The following is a 24,359-nucleotide window of genomic DNA, read 5'->3' as shown; positions in this document are numbered from 1 at the left end:
CTAATTAAGCACCTAAATTTCTGTATGCTAACCCCCTTTTTTCCCTTTGCATTAAGCATAATAAAACACCCTCTGAATCTTGCTTCCCTGGTTGTGCTTGACACTGTTTTCAGATGGAAGGTACAAAGCTGGCTTGAACTTGTTTCCTTGTTTCCTCGCCTAATACAAGCATAATTTCTTATATTGTTAGGTTCACCTGGGTAATTGTTCTCACATATAAGTGAACACCATTATATTTCACCTTCAGATCTCTTAGTTGAATGGAGGGAGAACTTATTAAAGTGAAAGGGAGGGTATAAATTGAGGAAATAGGGATTGAGATTAGCACTCATGCTTCTTTGTCCTACTTTAGCTCTTATGTGTTACATGGAAGAAGGTAATAGCAATAGCACTTAAACCCAGCAGTGCTTTACAGCACTCTCTGAGCTGTTTACAAATGTCAGCATATTGGCCCCAACAATCTGGTTCCTCATTTTACTGATATCGGAAGGATGGAAGTCTGAGTCAAACTTGAGCCAGTCAGGATCGAACTCTAGGCTGTGGTCAGAGTTTGCCTGCTATACCACTGCACCACCATGGCTCCTAATGGTTATGCAATTGCAGCTATCAGGGGCATCAATGGGTGGGTGTGTAAATGTCAAAATAGTTGGAATAAGGTAGAGCTCAAGCCCCCTTTTATGTTGTGTGAGGTATGTAACACATATAAAAGGATGAGACTGTGATTGCCTTATCACAACCACCATTTTTAGACTTGATCTGTTTGCTCTCTCACATTTGCCCTGTGGAGAACCTGAGTTTAAGCATCCTAGTTAAACTCTGCTTCCTTGAATTCCTAAAGAAACAGGAGGTGATACAGCCTCTAAACGTTACAATGTGGGAGGACATCTTTCCACAAACCTATAAGCATCCTTACTATTTGCGTGTAGATCATTGCAGAGTTAAAATTGAAAAACAGTGAAGCAATTTTACTTGCAAAGAAATTTGCAAAATTGTCATAGTGGTTTACAGGATGATTTTCACTTTCATATTTTCCCGGAAGGGAATAAGCAGCTTTAGAGCCAGTGGAAAAATAAAAATGCTTCATTACTCTCATCGCCAAACTCTTCTCCCAAACAGCTAGATTCACTCATTGTTTTTTTCTCTAAGAGCCTAGACTAGCCCCATCTCCTGCAGCTCCTCTGTAATTGAAGAATTTACTAGAATCCATAAGAAAGGAAAGGTATTTGGGCAATTTCCCCCCCATGTTCCCTCCTCCTCTGTGTTCCAGAGACTGGTCCAAAAGCCCATTGGGTCCATTACATGCCTAGACTTCATCATCTTAATCTATTCAACCACCCCACAGAGATTTGGCAGGTCAAAGAAGATAGATGAGAAAGTAATAGTACTAAAAAAAACATGTTCAGATGATGATACAACTGCTCTAGTGTGAAGGCCAGGTTAAGTCCCTTTCGGGAGAGGGGGCGGTCTATAAGCGCTAAGAAATAATAAGCATGGAACTATATGAATGTATTGGCCAGAGCTCTACAGGGAGAAGATCAAGACCATGAACCCTTGAGTTTATCTGAAACCTGTTCCCTGAGAATGGAGGTTACAATTTCCCAGTACCAAAAGCGTGGGGCATTCCACCACTGACCTCACCACCAACTCTGGAAACCGCATATAATAATTTAAAAAAAAAAACTAATCATGATTATGAGTTCTAGAGAGGGTTGAGTTCTCAAAACACTACTGTCAGATTAAAACATGATGGGTTTGAATGAAGGGAAGACCATGTGAAGCACATTTTCTTTTATCTCCCAACCAATTAAAATGTAGCCCTGTCTTGGGGAACTTGAAGGCATGTGATTTTGAATAATAATAACAAGGATGGTGGGCGAGCAGATGGCACACAGATTTGTTCTGCAGAAAAGATGGGGGTGGAGGAGAGGGAATATTCTAATCAAAGTACCCACACCTTAGCCTACTTGACATACACCACCACTTTAAACAGCAGTGTTCTATTTGAGAAGAGAGCTCCAGTGCTTTACCACTCAGTGATTTGCATAATTTTAAAGAGGCTGGAAATGTCAGTGCTATTTTATCAAAACTGTTGAAAATGATTAGCTATATCATTTATACACTCCAGAAAAGGGGAGGCTTCCCCTTCCTTCCCCTTCCTGTTTTACTCCTTTAATGTTCATCGGAAATAATTAAATGAAGGAGAACCAAAATTAAATATAGAACAGAATGCATAGCCCAAAAGTATCTACTCTATGGTAATTGTATTGATTTTCCCTGCATGCTTCAGAATTCTTTTATTTTAGCCATATGTCCGAGTACATGTCATCTCTTCTCTTAACGCAACAATAAAGAAATCATGCTATGAATGGGAGCTGCTTGGCTGCTTCAAGGTTTACCATGAATTGATCACCAGAATATTTTTTTAGTAAATTTATTTCAAGGTGAGCTCCAAAACACTCAAGGCAACCATAGGCAAAACAAGACAAACTTCAGGAGGGTTATTATTAAGTCCGATTCAAACAGCAAATATATATATTGGAGTCTTTCTTTAGCTAAGGTGTTGGAATATTGAATATATTATACAATTATACAGCATGTTGTGTATTTTACAGATTATTGTTTTTTTTTAAGTCACCTTGTAACATACTTTATATTTTGCAATGCCGCAATCCAAAGTTGAAGGAGGAAAGGCACTTTATCCAGCGTTCTTGTTTTAAATTGCAAATAAAAGGCCACACCTGGAATACTGCATCCAGTTTTGGCCACCACATTACAGAAAAAGATATTGAGACTTTGGAAAAAGAGCAAAGAAAAGCTTTAGGTGATTAAAGGTCTGGAGATCAAAACATATGAAAACCTATTGCAAGATTTGGGTTTGACTATCTAGAGAAAAGAAGGACTGGGGGAACACGACAGCAGTATTCCAGTATTTGAGAGGTTGCCACAAAGAGGAAGGGGGCAATTTATTTTCCAAAGCACCAGAAGGCTAGGCAAGAAACAATGAATGGAAACTAATCCAGGAGAGAAACAACCTGGAATTAAAGAGAGACTTTCTAAAAGTGAGAACAATTAACCAGTGGGACAGCTTGCCATTAAAAGTTATAGATGCTTCATCACTGGAGGTTATTAAGAGACTGGACAGTCACTTGTCTGAAATGATATAGGATCTCCTGCTTGAGCAGGAGGTTGGATTACAAGACCTCCAAGGTTCCTTCCAGCTCTCTTCTGATTGATTGAAATTCTTAACAGTAGTACATTTATATTAGGTTCATTTGAAGTATACGTAATTGGGATTATATTCCACATGAGGCCAAATAATTTATTTAATTTGAAAAGTTTTAAAATACTAAATTAAGAAGGGCACTCCTAAATGATCTTCCTTGGCAGATTTATATTCTTTTTCAATCTAGCATTTTTGCCCCATTAGATAAATAGTTTCAATAACCACTTCAATTGTTGCCAACTATTAAATCTATACTCTAAGAAATTTACTGGAAGAATTTGATACAGGTAAGTCAATCTAGGTAAAATATCCATTTTTAGGAACAGTCATTCTTCCTAAGTAAGACAACTGCCCATTTCTTTTGCAGATTTATACTTATTCTATTCATCTAACATTTAAATACATTATCAATTATTTGTTAGTAGATGACAAATATTGCTTAGTTTTTGAAATATATATTTCATTTATAGTCAAACTGTTGTTTCAGCCACATTTGGGCACATGAAAGCACATTATTTCTGATTTATACATACAGTAATCCTGTATATCAGGATTCTATAGAAATACTGAACTGGTTTTATAAATGTGGGTATTGTATCATTTGAAAAAAAAAATCCAACCTGCTCTCAAATTTAATTTTAATACCATGAATTCTATTATCTGAATGCATTGTATTAGCTCGGGACTTAATAGTAAAGAGAAAAAGAAGACAAGTCAACGGATATCTTTGCTTCATGGCTCTACCAAGCGGAAACCTGTTTCCCATCAATACACTTTGAATTTAACCAAAGTAAGGATACATAATTGATCCAATCTATGAATAAACTTATTTCCCTTATTTTGATTATGATGCTGATTCTTATAAAGTATTATTTCACAATATCAACAAATCTGTTGCAGTGGTGGGATTCAAATAATGTAACAACCGGTTCTCTGCCCTAATGACCAGTTGGGTAGATGGGGCTTGGTGGTCATGTGACAGCGTCGATAGGCGCTTCGCCTTAGCTGTTGCAATGTAACAAGGATTAACCGGAGAGGCAGTTTCTGTAAGCAGGGCAATCACGATTAGGATAGAAACAACACCAGAATGTTTCCTTCCTGCCTTCCTTACAGGATTAGCCCTGTAAAGTGGGGAAAAAAACCGAGATTTCTTCCAACAAACGGTTCTCCAAACTGCTTAGAAACTTAACAACAGGTTCTCCTGAACAGGTGCGAACTGGCTGAATCCCACCACTGGTCTGTTGGCATCTAATGAGAAAAGTCATAGGAAGGTAGAATTTTTTTGTCTCTAATATACAAAATTTAACAGCTGTCAATGTGCCAGCCTAATTTGCCAACTACGTCGATTAGAAAAAATAAGAAAAGCCTATCTAGAGGGATTATAAAGTCTCCAATTATCCACTAATCCTAAATCACCCCCAAAATAGTAATTTGGTGCATTGATTTCAACATTAGAAGTCATGTTTAAGTCTTCCCTAAAAATATTACTGCTATATAGAGCCATTGTTAAAATGAGTGACTACATCAATTCAATAAATAAAGACAATGGTAATTTTTTTTTTAATTTGTTGCTTTGGAGTGAGCAAAATGTTGTTTATTACTTATAAGACACAAATATCAACTAAACCTGCCTTTTCCAAATGTAATTTACCCAGGATAAATACATAGACAGACATACAATGGGTATATTAAAGCACATTGTTGATCATTCAGTCTGATGTACTTTTTATCATAACTGTCACATTCACACTCGCTGCTTTAGTGGGTGAGATTTATCTGAATGTTTACTACTGCTGAATTATAAATAGACCTACCATCAAATAAAATAACCCAAAACTGTGAGTTATTTATTTTATTTGCAATAAATGGAACTCAATTTACTGAATAAAACAAATACTTTTACAACGGAGAGTTTCTGGGTGTAATGACCATGAAAAATACTGTGTGGAAGATGACATCATGTTTAATATAACAATGCAATGCAGAGGTTGCCAGTATCACAAAATATTTAGTTTGAAATGTCTCTGTTTTTTGTTAAACCATAATGTTTTGAAGGTACTCACATTCTTCGTTTACCAAACTCATGAAGTCTGTAGTTGCTATTGACAGCTATGAAGATAAATTATTATCTCTTATGATCTTATTTTCCAGATCCAGAGCTTTTTTTTCAGATAAATGGATTATGTTAACTGTTGTGGCCCAGCAGGTTCTGGTTCAGCTGCTGATGGAGTCGGATAGCGAGGGATCATTTGAGTCTGCCCTGGTGATGTGGAAGACCCTGTGCAGGTTGCAGATTCAGAGCAGGGACCAGAGGGGCTGGTTGGCCACCAGGAGGTGCAAATTGGATTGTTGTGGAGAATAGCGGTCCCCAAGCAGCTTGATGCCTGACGCAGGGGAGTCATGTGAGTGTACACAGCTCCATTTGTGCTAGTGATGCATCTGCGTACCCTTCATTCATGTGAATGGAGCTTCACACACTAGTGAAGAGTGCTTGCACTTGTGCACAAAGCTCCACTCGCATAAATGGTGGGCACTTGTGCTCACATACAAAGCTCCATTTGCACGAATGAAACAGTGCATGAATGCAATGCCCTCTACTCACACAAGTGGAGTTTCACACACTCACACTTGTCCATTTGTCCCATGGCCTGGTTTCGAATAGAATAGGCCAGTGGTGGGTTTGTACCGGTTTTACTACCGCTTCGCTCGTGCGCTCTCTCTCTCTCGCATGCGCAGGAGTGTCCGGGCGGGTGGGTGGAGCCACCCACTGCCGCCAATACCAGGAGCAACCCACGTCTGACTGCGGCCCAGAAGTGGGTCATGGCCTAGAGGTTGGGGACTCCTGGTTTAGAAGACAGAAAATGTCTAATGTTGTAGCATTTATATTTGATGAAGTGATGGAAAAGAAGGAAAAGACACCACAATGATTCTGCTACATTTAAGGTTCCTGAGTTAAATCCACACATAGTCCTTCTAAGATGTAACCAGTGGTAGTTGTTGTGACTTTCTTCATGGCTAGCAAAAGAATTTTGATTTCAATAAGTGCTGGAAACTATAAGAGCTATAAGTAATGTAAGGGTTCATGGATTAAATGCCATCAAGTCAGTGTCAAGTCTTAGGGAGTCCCCCAGGATGATTTACCTTCAACTTGGCCTTTTAGAGTTTTGAGAGATACATTCATTGATGTTGTATATTATTTCCCAACCTATGAATAAGCTGTAAAAGTATATACAAAATGTACCTTCACTCTTACAAGCCACTAAAAAAGAAAAGAGAAGCAATCGTGAAAAGGACAAAATAGGTGAGTCTTGAAGAGATGCAATTGAGAGAATGGGGATCAGGTGACAAGCAGAAAACAAGTAAGGGAGCTGCATGGAACAAGCAATGTATAACAAGCAAATGCCTTTATCAGATATGTCCATTTTGGTTGGGGATGCTGATATTGGCCTGGCCTTATAGGACACTTCTGCAGAAAAAGATGCAGTAGGTTATCTAAAATGGCATAATCAGTGATGCACTTAAGGTGTTATCTAATCTGATAATGGAACACCTGCAAACAAACAACCAAACTCAGAGAGCAATGAAGACTCTTTAGTTCAACACTCCATATATTCTCTTCTGTTGGAGCTATTCTGGTATCTTATGGGTTTTTTTTAAGACAGGCAGATTACTGTTTTCACTATTGCTGTAGTCCTCCAGATAAGGGGGGGGGGGGGGTGGTTAGCACCAAGAATTTTTAACAATGACTATTATAAGCAAGGGACTTTTGGGAGCTGAAATCTATATGTCCAGAGGATAACCACATAGAAGGAACAGTTTTACCTTCATTCGTAAGAAACTTTTTATTTTGTCATGTTTTGAGATTTAGGGGTGCTATCTATGCTATGCTGTTGACATTTTGTGTTTTTTTTTTTTTGGTTTCCAGGATTTACAGTGTATATGTAGTTATAAACTGGATCTATCATTTTGTGACATGTAGATTTACACATACCTTAATATATACATGCACACTAAAACTCACTGTAATGTAACGATTAAGGTGCTGGACTAGAAGTGGAAAGATTGAGTTTCTAGTCCTATTTTAGGCATAGAAACCAGTGGCTGATGTTAGGTTAGTCATTTAGACTGGGAAGCTAAAAAAAACCATCTATACATTAACTCTCACTACACTACTATAGTAGATTATAGTGCATAATAGTAATGGACATACATAGTTTACAGAGTATATACTTCTGTGTGATTCCAATTATAACAGTTCCCCCAGAAATTTCTTTTTGTGCCTTCTTCTATGATATTGCAGACAATTTTATATTTAATAAATGAATGTTCACAAATATTATTTCTCTAAGTGTAAATGGCATTCTTACTTTAAACTCTAATCTCCTCAAGGACCCCAAAGTTGTCTTTTGCACTGTTATCTAATTAATCTTTGAGAAGAGAAAAATGTATTGATGATGATAATAATAATAATATGACAATTCATTACAATCTGCAAATGCTTGAGTCCTAATTAAAAAGAAAGCAAGTTGAAAGACAGCAAAGGATCTAAAAGCATCTCCGACACTAAAGGTCCTTCTTAATATATTTCCTGTCTATCACAGTTATTATTACAGGGTGGGCTGACAGGTCAATTATGTACTTGCAGAAGAACTGATACAAAGGATCAGACTGATATTACAGTCCCAAAAGCAAACCTTTGCAAACATAGTCTCTAAATAGCACATAGCCTCACCTTGAAAAGCTCTATATTTTGAGAACCCCCTTTCTTAAGCTAACAGCAGCCAACTGGCCCTTATGTTAAATCAGGTGAGGCTGCTCTCTTGAGCAGAAGATGCTATGGGGCAGAAAATGATGGGGAGATATTGTATCAGCCATTGAAGGTAGCTGAAGAGGCAAGTGCATTACCTGAATACAAGCAAGGCCCAATTCTCTCATCAGTCCTGATGGTTTCTATCTGCGAAATGAAGATGGATGGCACTCTCTCCTTTGCTAAAGGTAACAAAATGTCTATGGCCAAGTCAAAACTGCAGATATGGCCCCAGTAACATTACGGAGTGGAGTGAGCTCCCATTACTTGTCCCAGCTTCTGCCAACCTAGCAGTTCGAAAGCATGTAAAAAATGCAAATAGAAAAATAGGTGGGAAGGTAACAGTGCTCCATGCACCTTTGGCATTTAGTCATGCCGGCCACATGACCACGTAGACGTCTTTGGACAGCGCTGGCTCTTCAGCATTGAAACAGAGATGAGCACCGCCCCATGGAGTCTGGAATGACTAGCACATATGTGCAAGGGGAACCTTTACTTTTAACATTATGGTGGGGCTTCCTTTTGCTATCTCCCCTTTCTCAGAGGAGAGATGAGCCAGCCTTCATTTCATATATGGGTGTACTTGTCCAATAGTGAGTCAGGAATAGTGAGTCAGACTATTCTTCCCTTGATGGCACAATATTTGTGGTCGTAAGGGATTGTCCAGGTGCCCATGGTTGTAACTGAGTAGGAATTATTGTTTTTCCTGATTGACTTTGGTGGCACTTTCTTTCCCCACAAACTTTTTTTTTATATATTAAGGACAGAAGCCTTTTGAATCCATTTAACTTTGGTAGCCAAAAGTTTGGTAGTACGCAAAAGTTACTAATTTGGAAAGTATGCTAAGGCACCAAAAGGAAAGTTGCAGAGGTAGTATTCAACATGTTCTGACCAGTTCTGGAGAACTGGTAGCAGAAATTTTGAGTAGTTCAGAGAACCGGTAAATACCACCTCTGACTGCCCTCCCCCCATCTATTCTCTGCCTCCCGAGTCCCAGCTGATCAGGAGGAAATGGGGATTTTGCAGTAACCTTCCCCTGCCACGTCCACCAAGCCTCATTCACCAAGCCACGCCCACAGAACCGGTAGTAAAAAAAATTGAATCCCACTGTTGGAAAGTTACATGTGTACATTTCATTCTGGTTGGCTTGAGAGCTGGGACAAAGAACCGCCTTGGATCCACTTTCCATCCAGTAAAGGCTAGCAGGGGTTGAGTTAGTGTAAGCTGGAATTTCTCACTTCTTTGATTGATTGATTTAATGTATGGCGTATTATACCTGGACTAGCAATATAAATTAACATTTCAACTACATTAGTAGAATTCAATAAAATATAAATGTCAACAAGATCTAGATTCAGATATCAATGTCTAGGTCGTCTAACCAGTGAAGTGCAGCTTTGTTTATATATATTTTTTAAAATCAGATAGTTTAGTATATGCCCTCAGCTTACCGCCGGTCATGATGTGATCTACAGTTTGACAGTCACAGTGAGAAGAGGATAATATGCCGCATTTATACAGAGAGTTGCAGCTGACACCATGTGAGGTGTGACTCCTATTCAGGATTGTCCTGGTAGTACAAAGCCTGGAACTTTTTTTGCGGAGTCATTTACACGTCTTTCTAGGTCTGTGTTCAGTGACACATTGGGCTTTCTCTCACTTGATTTAAAGGCAGGGACATGATGAGAGGAGATGATTATTTTCCCTTCCCAGAGTGGGATTGCCCTTAACACACATGATAGCCATCTAAACAATAGGATCTGCAGCTTCTTTTTGTGTTTTTCTTTATGGCAGATATTTTATGGATTTAATAAAAGAAAACCTGGCTCCTGGAGCCCTTCTCAATAGTTATCAATAGTTGATAATAAAACACTACTGTATTTTTTGGAATATAAGATGCACTCCCCCCCCCCCAAAAAAGAGGGTGAAAATCTGGGTGCGTCTTATACACTGAATACAGCATTTTTGGCCTACCAAAACCCCACCCCTTTTGCAAAAATGGACATACAGAGGGTTTGAGAGGCTTGCAAAGTGCTCCTGGGTACTGGGGAGGACAAAAACAAGCACAAAACTGGTCATTTTTGCTCATTTGTGCTCCCCAGCCCCCAGGACCACTCTATAAGCCTCCCAAACCCTCTGCATGCTCTTTTTTGCAAAAAAAAAAAAAAAGGCCCGTTTTGGTGAAAAAGGGCCATTTTGCCTCATTCCCCCCCCAGCTCCCAGGAGCACTCTACAAGCCTCCCAAAGTTCTGCATTCCCCCCCTTTTTTTTTGCAAAAAACTTTTTTGTGTGTGCAAAAAAAACGAGGTGTGCAGAGGGTTTGGGAGGCCTGCAGAGTGCAAAGAGTTTTTTTTTTTTAATTTACCTCTTCAAAATCATGGTGCGTCTTATACTCCAGTGCAACTTATAGTCCGAAAAATACAGTATATAGTTTGATCTTTATTTTTGGCCTCTCTATATCTGAGGTTCTTTTATAACTGTCATAAAATAAATGCATAATGGAATGAAATAGGAAAAGTAGTGACTGACCAGGACTTTAGCCATGATCAGTTTTAGATATGAGTGTCTTGTAGATATATTGATTTTTTAAAGTCTTTTTTCTGCAAATGAATTTTAAGACTTTGGGTAAGTCTATATGCATACATAGTGCCCTTTTATTTTCTCGTATAAGCAGGGCAAAATTGTAATATGAGATAATGCTTGAAAAACAATCTCCTTTGGTGCTATACAGAACATTTTCTTCTCCTCCTCCACCACCATCTTCTTTCAGCTAATGAGTCAATGGTGACACCAATTACTGTATTTTTTGGAGTATAAGATGCTCCGAAGTATAAGATGCACTAGTTTTTGGGGAGGAAAATAATAATAAGAAGAAATCACCCTCTGCCTACTAGCATCCATGGTATTCAGCTGACACACGGTAACAAGGTCAGCCAATGAATAGGCATACCAACTAAGTCAGCCAATGAGGGCTATTTGGACTCTGAAATTTGCTGTGTGAGGAAGGACACAGGAGGGAAACTGGCTTAGCTGAGAACTGAAAGTGAAACTGCTTGTGTTTTGCTTGTATTTGCTGCTACCTTGGAAAACCTGCTTTTGGTAATGTATTATATATTATTATTATTAGTTTGAATCCTGCTGAATCAGTTACTGTGCTTTCTGAAAGTGGTTGCTGCTGCAAATTCTGACCAGCCAGATCAGCTTCAGCACTTATTGCAGCCTGATTCAGCACAACTGATTGGTGGGTGGATTGGGCTGCTGGAATACCCCCAATCAGCTGTTCCAGGCTGCAGGGATTGCCACAGACCACCGCTGCCTCCATGTGTCATGTTTTTGGCCTCTGGTGGGGGTGAGTGGGCTACATTCAGTGTATAAGACACACCCACATTTTCATCAAGGTACTAATTATGACCTTTAAAGCGCTCCATGGTTTAGGCCCAGGGTACCTGCGAGACCACCTACTGCCACCAATAGCCTCCCACCGTCCAGTACGATCCCACAGAGTTGGCCTCCTCAGGGTGCCGTCGGCCAGACAGTGTTGGCTGGTGACCCCCAGGGGGAGAGCCTTCTCTATGGCAGCGCCTTCCCTCTGGAATGAGCTGCCCCCGGAGCTTCGCATAATCCCTGACCTCCGGTCCTTCTGACGCGCCCTAAAAAGTTGGCTTTTCCAGCAAGCCGGCCTGGCCTGTTAATTTTAATTAATTTTTAAAATGCGAGTGTTATATAAATTGGGTTTGTTTTTTGGACTGTTTCTAATTTCCTTTTAACTTTTGTACTATGTGTTTTTTAATGTTGTACGCCGCCCTGAGTCCTTTTGGAGAAGGGCGGCATATAAATCCAATAAATCCAATCCAAATCCAATCCTGCTTTTGGGTGGGGAGGTGCATCTTATACTCCGAAAAATACATTGCATGTCATGGGAAAGACTGTTTGAATTCCATTGTTCGATCTGATACATTTGACAGTGTTTGTGCTCTGTTGGTCACACATTCCACTTCTAATGGTTTCAAGTAGATAATGAAAAAAATAAAATAAAACAGGCACCGTGAGTTACTCTCTACTCTCCTGCTTGAATCCAGAGCTACGGATTCAGAGCTGGTATTCCACTCAGTTCTGAAAGGTTCTGGAGAACCAGTAGTAGAAATTTTGAGTAGTTCATAGAATTGGCAAATAGGCTGTCCCCCCTCCCCCCATGCTGCCTCCCAGCTGATCTTCTTTTGTTGCCCTAAGAAGAGGAGAACGGGGCTGGAAAGCAAGTGGGGTGGGGAGGAAATGGGGATTTTACAGGAACTTTCCCCTGCTACGCCCACCAAGCCATGCCCATCAAGTCACACCATGCCCACCAAGCCATTTGTTATCCTTTCCTTCCACTCCACCATATGAATCTCACCATTGTACTGATTCATATAGTGGAATGAAGGGAAAGGATAAAAATGGTTTTACATTGTCTCCAATTAAACATGCACTTGTGCTCTGGTCTTAATCATGTAAGGCCTCAGTTTCCTTTTAAGTGATTTAAAAACATATGAAATATTACTTTGATAATTTAAATAATGATACATAATATTTTAAAGTGATTTAAAAGAAGAGCAACTAAACTGATTAAGGGCCTGGAGACAAAAACATGAAATCTTGCATACGGCTGCAAGATTTGAGTCTGGCTAGTCTAGAGAAAAGAGGGACTAGGGGGAACATGATAGCAGTATTTGAGTATTTGAGTGGCTGCCACAAAGAAGAGGAAGTCAAATTATTTTCAGAGCACAGAGGGCAGGACAAGAAACAATGGATGGAAACTAATCAAGGAGAGAAGCAACCTGGAATTAAGGAGAAACTTCCTAACAGTGAGAAACAGTTTGCCTTCAGAAATCGTGGGTGCATCATTACTGAATGTTTTTAAGAAGAGACTGGACAGCCCCCTATCTTGAAATGGTATAAAGTCTCCTGCTTGAGCAGGGGGTTGGATTAGAAAACCTCCAAGGTCCCTTCCAACTCTATTCTGACTGACTGATTGATTGATTGAACCAATGAACTAAAGCACAAACGAACAAATGAATGTCTTCCCTTTATAGTAGACCTGTAGAAGCAACTTCACTGTCAAGCTGAAGAAACTGCTCTTTGGTGGTGGTGGTGGTGGGGAGGGATGTGACTGCCTTTCAATGTGAGAATTGTTGTTGATCTTAATCCAATAAAATATTGTTCCATGGAAAATTTGTGACCAAACTTTGTGAATGTTGGTTTTCTTCCTCTATTATTTACAAAACCTGAAGAGGGTTGCTTCCTAATTCTGCTACAAACACTTCAAAAACTGTACATGAACTGTATTTGTAAATCCTACATCTCCCGTAAAATGTAGAATGATATTTTTCAATAATCATTCCCCATTAACATTGAGAAGATCATGGGACACCGGTTGACAAGGAAGATAATTTCCCCCCCATTATTTAACAAATCAAAGGTTTATCCTTGGTGTTGCATCTGTACCCCAAGTTTGTAACCTTTTTAAAAATTAAAATAAAAGGTAAATATTCAAACCATGCAGCCTGCTCTTTTAAAGGGAGTTTGGTACACTGCTTCCTTTCTTATGAAAGTCAACCACATTTTGTTCACTGTGAGCAATTCAATTGCTTAATCTGTACAATGAATGTCATTGAGAGCATAATGCAATGCCAGTGGGAGCATTAATTCCCTCTTGTATTATTTCTGTGTGCCACAACCACCCCTCCCCAGTAATTCTTCCTGCTCCTTTGGAAAGCACACACACACACACACACACACACACACACACCAAGCATTTTGACAGAGTGGACTCTCATGGTTCACCAGCAGTCTGAATTCTGTTGATTCCCTCTTAGGGTATTCATGTCCAACATATTCACCTATTTTATTTTGTCTTATTGTTAGTATCTGGTTCTCAGCTGGAAGGAACAAATAGTATACTATTGAGAAATATGCAACGTATAATTTAACGGCAGCGCTGAACCATTTGACATAAATGGACTTGATTTTCTGCATTGAGCAATTTCATCTAACAAACCTGTGAAGCAATTCTGCAGCAGCCATGTGGGTGTAAATAGAAAAATATTGGGGAGGGGGCAGACATCTATTCATGCTGGAGAGAAGAGGCAGCAGCTCTTTATTTGAAACTGATTTACATAATGGTTCCTACAAAGAGCAAAGGTCCAGGAAAAAAAAAATCTATTCAAATTGAATTAGCTTGGATTTCTGGGGGAGAAAAAAAAGTGACAGGCTTGATTAATTCATTTTAGAACTTTGACAGATTATAATATCTCAAATCCCATAATTTCCTCTATAAAGAAATAAATGGGAATTGTCCAGAACTATTTAATGAAATAACAAACCCAGCACAAGCCAGCAATACTATACTATTAGTGTCTTTTTTTTTGTCTACTGCACATAACCAAAAGGGGGCAGCACCCTATCTGTCATTTTGGGACTGCCTCAGTTACATTAATGACATTACCCTCTATAATTCCTTTCCCTCGGAAGCGAGCGCAGGAAGCATTAATTACAAATCAGAAAGCCAGCCATTTTGCATAGAAAGGCAAGGTTGCTTGAATGTACTTCACTCCCGTAGGAGGGGAGATTAGCAAGAATCTTTTGAAAGTTGATCTTACAAAACACTGAACATCTCCTAAAAGCAGATTAGCCCTCAGTAATATTCATTTACACACGGAAAGTATAAACCTATTCCACCCTTTAAGGTGGTTTAAGTTATAATTGGGATTTAAGTGGTACTACATAAGCATTAACACATCAAGTTGTGAAAGTTACATGCTCCTTTCAAAGTGATTGGGGGTGGGGGTGGGGCTTTTTCCAAAGAATTAGAATCAGGTAAAGATGCTCTTGTTTTTATTCTTTTTTTCTGGGCAAAATAGAAATGATGCAAACACTAGATCTTTGTGTCAATATTAGTTCTGGATGTAGGCAGGATGTGAATTTGAAACAGCAGTAGTCCTAGTGGGTTTTCTTGAGTTCCTGTACTGATGAAAGGTGAATTATAAAAATTGAAATCAAAAGGAATGTTTTTATGGCATTGGCAGTTAAGCAATGAAACCAGTAACATAGAGAGGAGGCTTCTGTCTCCTCTACTGAAAATTTTTAATCTCAGACTTCAAATCAATTCTAGCTATGGATTCTCTTCATTGAGCAGAGTTATGTACCTCTAAATTTTGGGGGACAAGTCCTCAATGTGCTCCATTCATGCCCTGTCCATCTTGGAAGAGAAAGTCAATTGCAAATGGGACATACCAAGTGGAGGGAATCAATAACTAAATAACATTTGCATGATATGTAAGATGGTGTGCATTGCTTCAAACAGTTTTTTTTAAAGCATTCAAATGTTGTAACTCATTGTCATATAAGATTAAGGTGACCAACCGTCCTCCTTTAGGGAGGACAGTCCTTCTTTTGTAAGTTCTGTCCTCCCTCGAAAAGTGTCCTCCTACATGTTCTCCTTTTCGATATTTGAAGACTAATCTGTTGCGCGTTATGTGACGTATTTGTATTTGACATGACAATTCGTCAAGACTTGGTACAGTGCGGTATAAGACGTGATTATGAGACGCATGCGCTCCGCACGGGAGACCTTGAGAGAGAGCACCGCGTGCAAGTGGCTTTGTTTACTTCTTACCGAAATACAACATGGCACATATGCACGCAGTAGACTTACGGCACTTCGGCAATTAAATGACTCACGGTAATTATTTCTTTCTCAGTGAATATTCAATTATACAGAGGTAAGTACAATTCACATTTTATTAAACAGTTTTTAATGGTGTTTTTTTTACTTCATCGCAAGTATATTGAACAGATATTGAATCTTGTGTTGAATTTTTATCTAAAGAAATGCTAGACATTAAAATAAACGACAATTGTCTCTTTTAAGAAATTAGAAGACTGAATGTATATTTAAATTCGGAAAAATTAATACAATGGGAAAATCAACATGTTGAAATTGATAAAAGATGGGTGGATATTTTCAGCCATTTCAAAAATGAACATATTCCATGTGAACATTTATTTATACTTGTTCAATTTACGTTGTGCTGCCCTGGAACTAATGCAGCAGTTGAAAGAGTTTTTTTCAATTGCCAATGATTTTTCGACAAGTGAGAAATCGAGATTGAATGTTGATACTCTAGCTGCAGCACTTGCCGTAAAATTCAATATGAAGGATATTTCTTGTTCAGATATTTCCAATATATTGTTAGAAGATGATACATTGACAAAAAATATTAATTCAATGGAAAAGTACTCATTTAAATAATAATTAACAGGCATGTAAGCATAATTACAATATGAAATGTTGCAAATGTTTTTTTAATGCATATATCATATTTTAGGGTATTATTGTTGCCATGAATAAAATATTTCTTTTATTTACGATATATTTTTTCCAATTTATTTGTCCTCCTTTTCATTGTAAAAAAGTTGGTCACCTTATATAAGATCTCAGACTGCTTCTGAAACATCCCACACTAGCTTTTCCTAACTGGGGTTTCTGGGTGAGCTGGAGGTTCAGCAGGGAGACTTGCTGGCTGGACATTGTGGGATGTGTACTCCAGTGGTGGGATTCAAATTTTTTTACTACTGGTTCTGTGGACATCGCTTGGTGGGTGTGGCAGGGGAAGGATACTGCAAAATCCCCATTCCCTCTGGATCAGCTGGAGGCAGAGAATGGATGGGGGGGGGGTCAGTCAGAGGTGGCATTTACCAGTTCTCTAAACTACTCAAAATTTCTGCTACTGGTTCTCCAGAACTGGTCAGAACCTACTGAATACCACTTCTGGTGTACTCCTAATATATTTGAAACACATTGGGGAAGACTCCTCTAGAGTCCCAAGAGAACTCATTATGTAATATGGAGTTTTTATCTAAGCGGGTTAACTTGTGCAGGTTTACAGGTGCACTGAAGAAGGACAAAAACAAAACAAAAAAAAAACCCACAACAGTGCAAGAAGTATTTTGCTTCTTATATGAAAAAAATCTTGCATTTGTTTTCCTGATGCGGCACTGAAAAAGAGTGCAAGGAGAAAAAAGCAAGCTAATGCTGAAAGCCAAGTTTGTGATAGTGCATGTGTCCTAATGCATACAGATGCATAGAGATATATATGCGCATCATGCCCTTACTAAGCACATAGGATGCAAATGGGAGGCGATTGTGTGAAAAGAGCTGCTGCTACTGATTCCGCCACCTCCTTGTCCTCCTCCTTTTTTTAAAAAAAAAAAATCTGTTACACATTCTCTTCTTGCTCACTGCTTATTAATCATTAAGGGTGTTGTTGATGACATTGTTTCTGATTGAAGATGTCAGGGTTCATACAGACGAGCTGTAAAGATGCCTAGTGGAGCAACAGAATGTTCATGCAAATTGCCTTGCGTCCTAAAAAACAGAAAGGCAGAAATGGTGATAAAAACCGAGCTGAAGTAGCTATTTAAAAAGAAGAAGGAGAAGAAGAAGCAGCAATTATAGCACTCTGAATGCAGGCTCAGCAGCTCTTTTGACAGAGGATGATGATGGCAGGGATGATGAAGAGGATAGAAGAGGAGGAGGAAAGGCAAAGGAGAGGAATGTGGACATATTGCAAGCAAAGCAAAACACCGAGCACAATATTCATATGTAGCAAAAGTCGCACCAGGATGGTGGAAAGTATCCTGGGAGGACTAGCTCATTTTTTGGTAAATGGTTTTTTTTTTTTTAATAACACACCAGACCTCACCATGGCAGCCATTTTGTGAATCAGTAAATTTCTCATCCACCTCCTCAAAACTAAGCATGAAAAAGTTGCCCTTCTCTGATTTAGAAATCTCATTAAATAGAGGTGATTCTGGATGGTGGAGCCGCATAGACCTTTCATTCTTGAAAACGCAGATACAAACCATTTATTATGGCTGATGATCAGATGCAGATGTAATACGGTAAGAATATTAAACAGATGAAGGAGAGTGTGTGACAGGTAGCTGAGTAATAGACACAAAAGAGAGAGGAAGAAAGAGGAAAAATAAAAACAGCAGGAGTACCAGACCATATTTAAAACATGCAAGAAAGTGAAAATTGTGACTGCTAAGAATACACAAAGCTGTATTGTTGTACAAGGGTGGAATGTTAAAATACTGATATATTAAGATGTTTAGATAATTAAAAACGTGATGAAATGCAGAGGTTATGCTAAAGAATAAAGTTTAAATAATAAAGTTCTACCTGGAAAATATAAAGATGATTACTTAATGCTTACTTAGTTTATAACAATTATAATTCAGTGCTAAAAAGAGGGAAGAGAAAGAAAAAGAAGGGAAATATATATATTTTTTGGATCTGAGCTCTACTGCTCACCCTTAGGTTAGATGAAGTTTTGTCATTAACTCCACTGGAGCAAAGAATTTTTTCTTGGGCTCCCTTTTCTGCTTTTTATTTGTGGATTTAGGCACTTAGTAGGTAACATGAAGCAGAGAGAGAGAGAGAGAGAGAGAGAGAGAGAGAGAGAGAGAGAGGGAGGGAGGGAGGGAGGGAGGGAGAGAGAGAGAGAGAGAGAGAGAGAGAGAGAGAGAGAGAGAGAGAGAGAGAGAGAGAGAGAGAGAGAGAGAGAGAGAGAGAGAGAGAACTTATTTTTTATTTGTTTATATTATTTATATTTTGTATTTCTTAAACACCTATTTCTCTCAGAGAGGGGCTCTGGGCAGAGTACAATATAATCTCTGCAGAATCCAATCTGGGTCGATCAAGGGGACCAGAGGTTTTGTCTTCTGAGCTTTCAGATTCATGCTGGAGCCCATCTTCAGGGATTTTTTTCTCTAGCAGAGTGTGTGCTGTTCTGTGTGTGGTATTTATATGGGTCCTGTTGTTTGTGGTTTTTTTAGATGTCGATTGGAGCGTGTTGATGGTTGGCTATTAGGTCTGTGGCTGTCCTTTGTACTACCCGGTCCACACCTTCTAAATACTTGATAGGCTGGTGGTAAATCAGCACTCCTGTTGACTGACTGACATATATTTACATTCATTCGTAATATAATCTCTTCATAGCACTCCTTTTAAATTAATAACTTGCAATATTCTGGAACTAGTTCTACTTCTTTCCATTATTGGATGGAACTTTTTTAAAAAGATTTTATTTATCTTCCCCCCCCCCCCTTCTTAAAACAAGTTAATTAAACAATTGTTTCTTAATCCCAATATTTGTTGCAAGCAGCAGGAAAGAGGAATTTACATTGCAATGGATAAAGCATCAATTCCTAGGTTCTACTATATTTTACGAGACAGCAGCCTTTAATCTTTTTACTGCCAGTGGTCTAAAGTATTTCGGAGGAGAAGCACATCTCAAAGAAGATTATTTTGGGGGGGAAAAACATTCCAAAATCAACAGAATGGTGTTGCTGATTGGAAAACTGATCAAAATGTGAACAGGGATCTAGCAGGAGCCAAAGCTCAGACGAAGCAGTGAGTGTTGCTTTCATGCAATACATCATGCAGTTATTACTTATTTTCAAAGGTTACTGTTTAGAAAAGTACCATAGGCATTTCCTTGCTTCAGAAACAATGATGTTTTGCATATAAGCTGTGATTTAGAAAGTTTAGGACTTCATAAATATTATTAGTGGTAATTTTAGATTCCCATAAGATATATCATCCTTATCATCACCAAAGAATAGAGATGGCTGAGTTCTCTCTTTAAATATCAATGTTTCTGTTCTAACTTTTTCTTGGAACACATTTACCTGTAAAGGTACTGATAAATTAACTATACATGTGAAAGCTGGATTTTACATGTATTCTGTAGTGCACCAGAGCTTGGCTTTAATTACAGATCTTGTTAGTGTGTGTTTTCTGCGCTCAGGATATTTGTTTGAGTGAAATATTTGTAATACAATTTTGGAGGGAGGGATGGAACATTGATGTGCATTTTCTCTCTCATTATTCCACACAATGTTGATTTTTGCTTCAATGCTATTGAACACACACACACAAGGCTCATAGACATGCTCAAAAATTTGCAAACTGCCATTTTGACCGGTTTCCCAAAATATATTGCTATATTATCCAAGTATGGATTGTTTTCATGGATCAAGATGGCTATGATTTCTTTTCATGCCTATTTTTGGGAGGGATACCCAGGGAAATAGTCTACACTAAGGATTGTGAATATTGCATCTCATTGCCATATATACATAGCAATAGCAATAGCCCTTACACTTATATACCGCTTCACAGTGCCCTCTCTAAGTGATTTATGGAGCCAGATTGTCATCCCCAACAACTGGTTTCTCATTTTACTGACCTCAGAAGGATGGAAGGCTGAGTCAACTCGAGCCAGTCAGGATCGAACTGCTGGCAGTTGGCAAAGTTAGCTTAAAATACTGCATTCTAATCAGTGTACCACCACAGATCTCATATCTAAAATCCCATATTATAAATACTCTTAGACAGTAAGGATGCACATCTCAGCCTTGTGCACATCTCAGTCTGGTGCTCCGATTGGGAGATTATACTTCAAAATAAAGGCAATGATGTTTAGATGACAAAATTCTGCCGACATTGCCTTATCTTTTGCACACACACCCCCAATTCCCTCCAGCTAAGAAAGTTCAGTCATGGTTAGTGCTTGGATGGAAGACTGATAGGGAATATATGCAATATAGATTAGAGGTGAAAGTAAAAAATAAATAAAAAGAAAAGGATCCCAGAAGAATTACAAACCACTGGCATGTTGCTACCAGGAAAACTACCATGTTCAATGCAATGTGAAGGAGCTGCATCAAGCCAATATCTGTACACAATATATCCCAGTATGTAATGCTTTGCACGTGGGATTTTATTATATCTATGCTGGTCGCAGTGTGCCTACAGACACTTTCTGTGGTGAATTCGATCAGGCACCCGGTGGGATCTATGACAATTCGCTGCGGCCAACTTGCCATGGCCAACTCACTACAGCCAACTTGCCATGGCCAACTCACTCCAGCCAACTTGCCATGGCCAACTCACTACAGCCAACTTGCCATGGCCAACTCACTACAGCCAACTTGCCATGGCCAACTCACTCCAGCCAACTTGCCATGGCCAACTCACTCCAGCCAACTTGCCGTGGCCAACTCACTACAGCCAACTTGCCGTGGCCAACTTGCTAAAGCCAACTCACCACAGGAAAACTCGCCACAGCCAATTTGCCGTGGGACAACTTGTTGCAAGAGAAGAGTACACTAAAATCAAAGAAATGGTGGAATAGAATCATTAAAGAAAGGATGCAAAAGGAGGGACAGAACAAAATGTGAATGACAAAAATTAAAATATTTTTATTTATTTTAAATAATTAAATTGAATTGTTAAATTGTCCCACAGCAAGTTGATCATGGTGAGTTGACTGTGGTGAGTTGTCCCATTCTGCCCTGCTACCCTTGACGACTACTACTACTACTACTACTACTACTACTACTACTGATGATGATAATAATAATAATAATAATAATAATAATAATAATAATAATAATCATAATAATAATAATAGTAACAACAACAACAATAATAATAATAATAATAATAATAATAATAATAATAATAATAATAATAATAATAATAATAATAATAATAATAATAATAATAATAATAATTCTTTTAATTTTAAAAAAGAGAGAGCTCAGAAAGTTTCCCAGCAAAGTACCAGCATCCAACATAATTTTTATTAGCAGGATTATTTCTGGACTTCATTTGGGCTGCCAGAGGCATTAGAACAAAATTAAATCGGTGAATTAAAATGGTGCATGATTGAAACCCAGTGTTTTGTTTGGAAATGTGCTGCTTGCTGTGAAAAAAAAAATCAAATAAAGATAAAACAAGATAGTGGTGGCAGAAAGTATCCAGGTACGTGTGTGTTTGTGCAGATGTGTGTGAAAGCTATTGGGATGGCAATAAACAAACTTACTTGCTTGTCTTCTAAAACAGGAATATTTTTTTGGCTAAACCCATCATCTCTTTCCAATGGGATTCATTTATGGTAGCAACTACAACATGTTGACAGCTTTCCCAATGAATGCACCAAGCTCAGATTTCTGCCTTCTGGCATGCAAAAATAAAATCATAAAATAAAATAATAAAAAATAGAAAATAAATAAATAAATACTAATAAAAGAATAAAATAAAAAATAAAATTTTCCCTATTGAATAGGAGCAGACTTCTGAGACACTGTATTTACTGTTTCACACTGGGCTTAGATTTGTCACAATTATGTTCCAGAAAACAGCAGCTATGCCAAGGGAACCTGTCTATTTGATTCAGATTAGCCCATCTTCTCCATGACACTACAGTGTCTGCATGCCTTTTTTATTTTAAATTGCAATCTTGATTATAAGAAAGATATCAATTTAGAAATATAAATTAGAATATTAGACAAGCATGTATTCTCCTTTGCGATCATGCATTTTCTTATTCTTAGTGCCGTCTTTGTATTTACCAAGCATATTATTGAAAAATGATAATGGATGGCATGGTGCCTCAGTGGTTAAGATACTCGGGCTTTGAGACCCGACTGCCACATGATGGGGTGCTCCCATCCTTGCCTCAGCTCCTCCTAACCTAGCAGTTCAAATGCATGTGAATGCAAGTAGATAAATAGGTACCACTTTGGTGGGAAGGTAATAGCACTCTTTGACAACATACCGGCCACATGACCATGGAAATGTCTTCAGACAGTGCTGGCTCAATGGTCTTGCAACAGAGATGAGCACCATCCTCTACAGTCAGCAATGACTAGCAGAGTAAAATCTACAGGTATTTCTTTACCTTTTTCTTTATCATGAAAAAATAACACTAGTTTCTTTAGCTCTATTTCCAATAGGCCCATTACATACAAAGCTTCCCAGCTGGTATGAAAATGGACCCATGTTTACAGTTCCCTCATGCAGCTGACTGCAGATGAGCTCACGCAGCGACCAGATTTTGTGGAGTTTGGGAGAGACTTCATCGGCATCCGCTGCATGTCTCTTTTTGCACAACCATTGAACATGCAAATGTAAGAGGCAGAATCTTTCCCAGTGTGTTGAAAATACATGGCAGATGGGAGAGATGGTCTAATCAAATGATCTCCTTTTTAAAAAAACTAATAAAATATTTTATTTTTGGTAAACTAAATTAGAAGTGAGCAAACAAATGGTGGTCCATGGATGCCTTTACTTGAGCCTGCAAGATGTGGATGTAGTCTTGATGGTGACATTTTATTGCATTGCCTGCTCCACCCTCCCTGTTTGATTTCTTATTTTACTGAACTGAGTCATTAGACATGTTAGATGAACTATGGTAGCAATTCAAGCTTTGAGTTGGACACGACAGCATGGTAAACTAATTATAGTCTTAAGCAATTGAAAAGCAGTAGATAATGAGAAATATATCTTCCCTGTGCCATATGGATGCACAAATGTTTATTTATATATATAAAGCGTATTAGAGCATAGACTATAATAACTTTTGGATCTTGCCCTGAGCTGCAAGAAGCAAAACACATAGGTTAAATGAGGAAAGACGATCACTTTTGGTTGACCTGAATGTTTATGAGTGAAAAAGGAGTGGGGCTTCAGGCACATTACCTGTTAAAAGTCACATCAAAAAGCAGATGACGTAGACATAACTCAAAAGAAATCAACTACGGAACAAGCTAGAAAACTTAAGTGGTGGTTCATTCAAGCTACAGAGGAATGATTGAGTTTGTCATCTGCACCTCCATAACTGTCTGGTTTGGTTCTGCAACCCAACAAGACAGACACAGACTTCAGAGAATAATTAGAACTGCAGAAAAAACAATTGCTACCAACCTGCCTTCCATTGAGGACCTGTACACTGCATGAGTCAAAAAGTGGGCTGTGAAAATATCTACAGACCCCTCACATTCTGGGCATAAATTGTTTCATCTCCTACCCTCAAAACGCGCTATAGAGCACTGCACACCAGAACAATTGGACATAAGGACAGTTTTTTTCCTGAACGCCATCACTCTGCTAAACAAATAATTCCCTCACCACTGTCAAATTATTCATTAAGGCTACATTACTGTTACTATTAGTCTTCTCATCGTTCCTATCACTCATCTCTTCTCACTTATGACTGTATGATTGTAACTTTGTTGCTTGTATCCTTAGAATTTATATTGATTGTTTCCTAGTATGATTTGATTGCTTATTTGTACCCTATGACTATCATTAAGTGTTGTACCTTATGATTCGTGATGAATGTATATTTTCTTTTATGTACAGCAAAGACAAATTCCTTGTGTGTCCAATCACACTTGGCCAATAATGAATCTTATCCTATCCTATCCTATCCTATC

Source organism: Natrix helvetica (assembly GCF_964273705.1).
Source record: "Natrix helvetica genome assembly, chromosome: 2".
NCBI classification, from domain to species: domain Eukaryota; kingdom Metazoa; phylum Chordata; class Lepidosauria; order Squamata; family Natricidae; genus Natrix; species Natrix helvetica.
The sequence above is the reverse complement of the archived record's forward strand: the minus strand, read 5'-3'. Positions refer to the sequence as shown.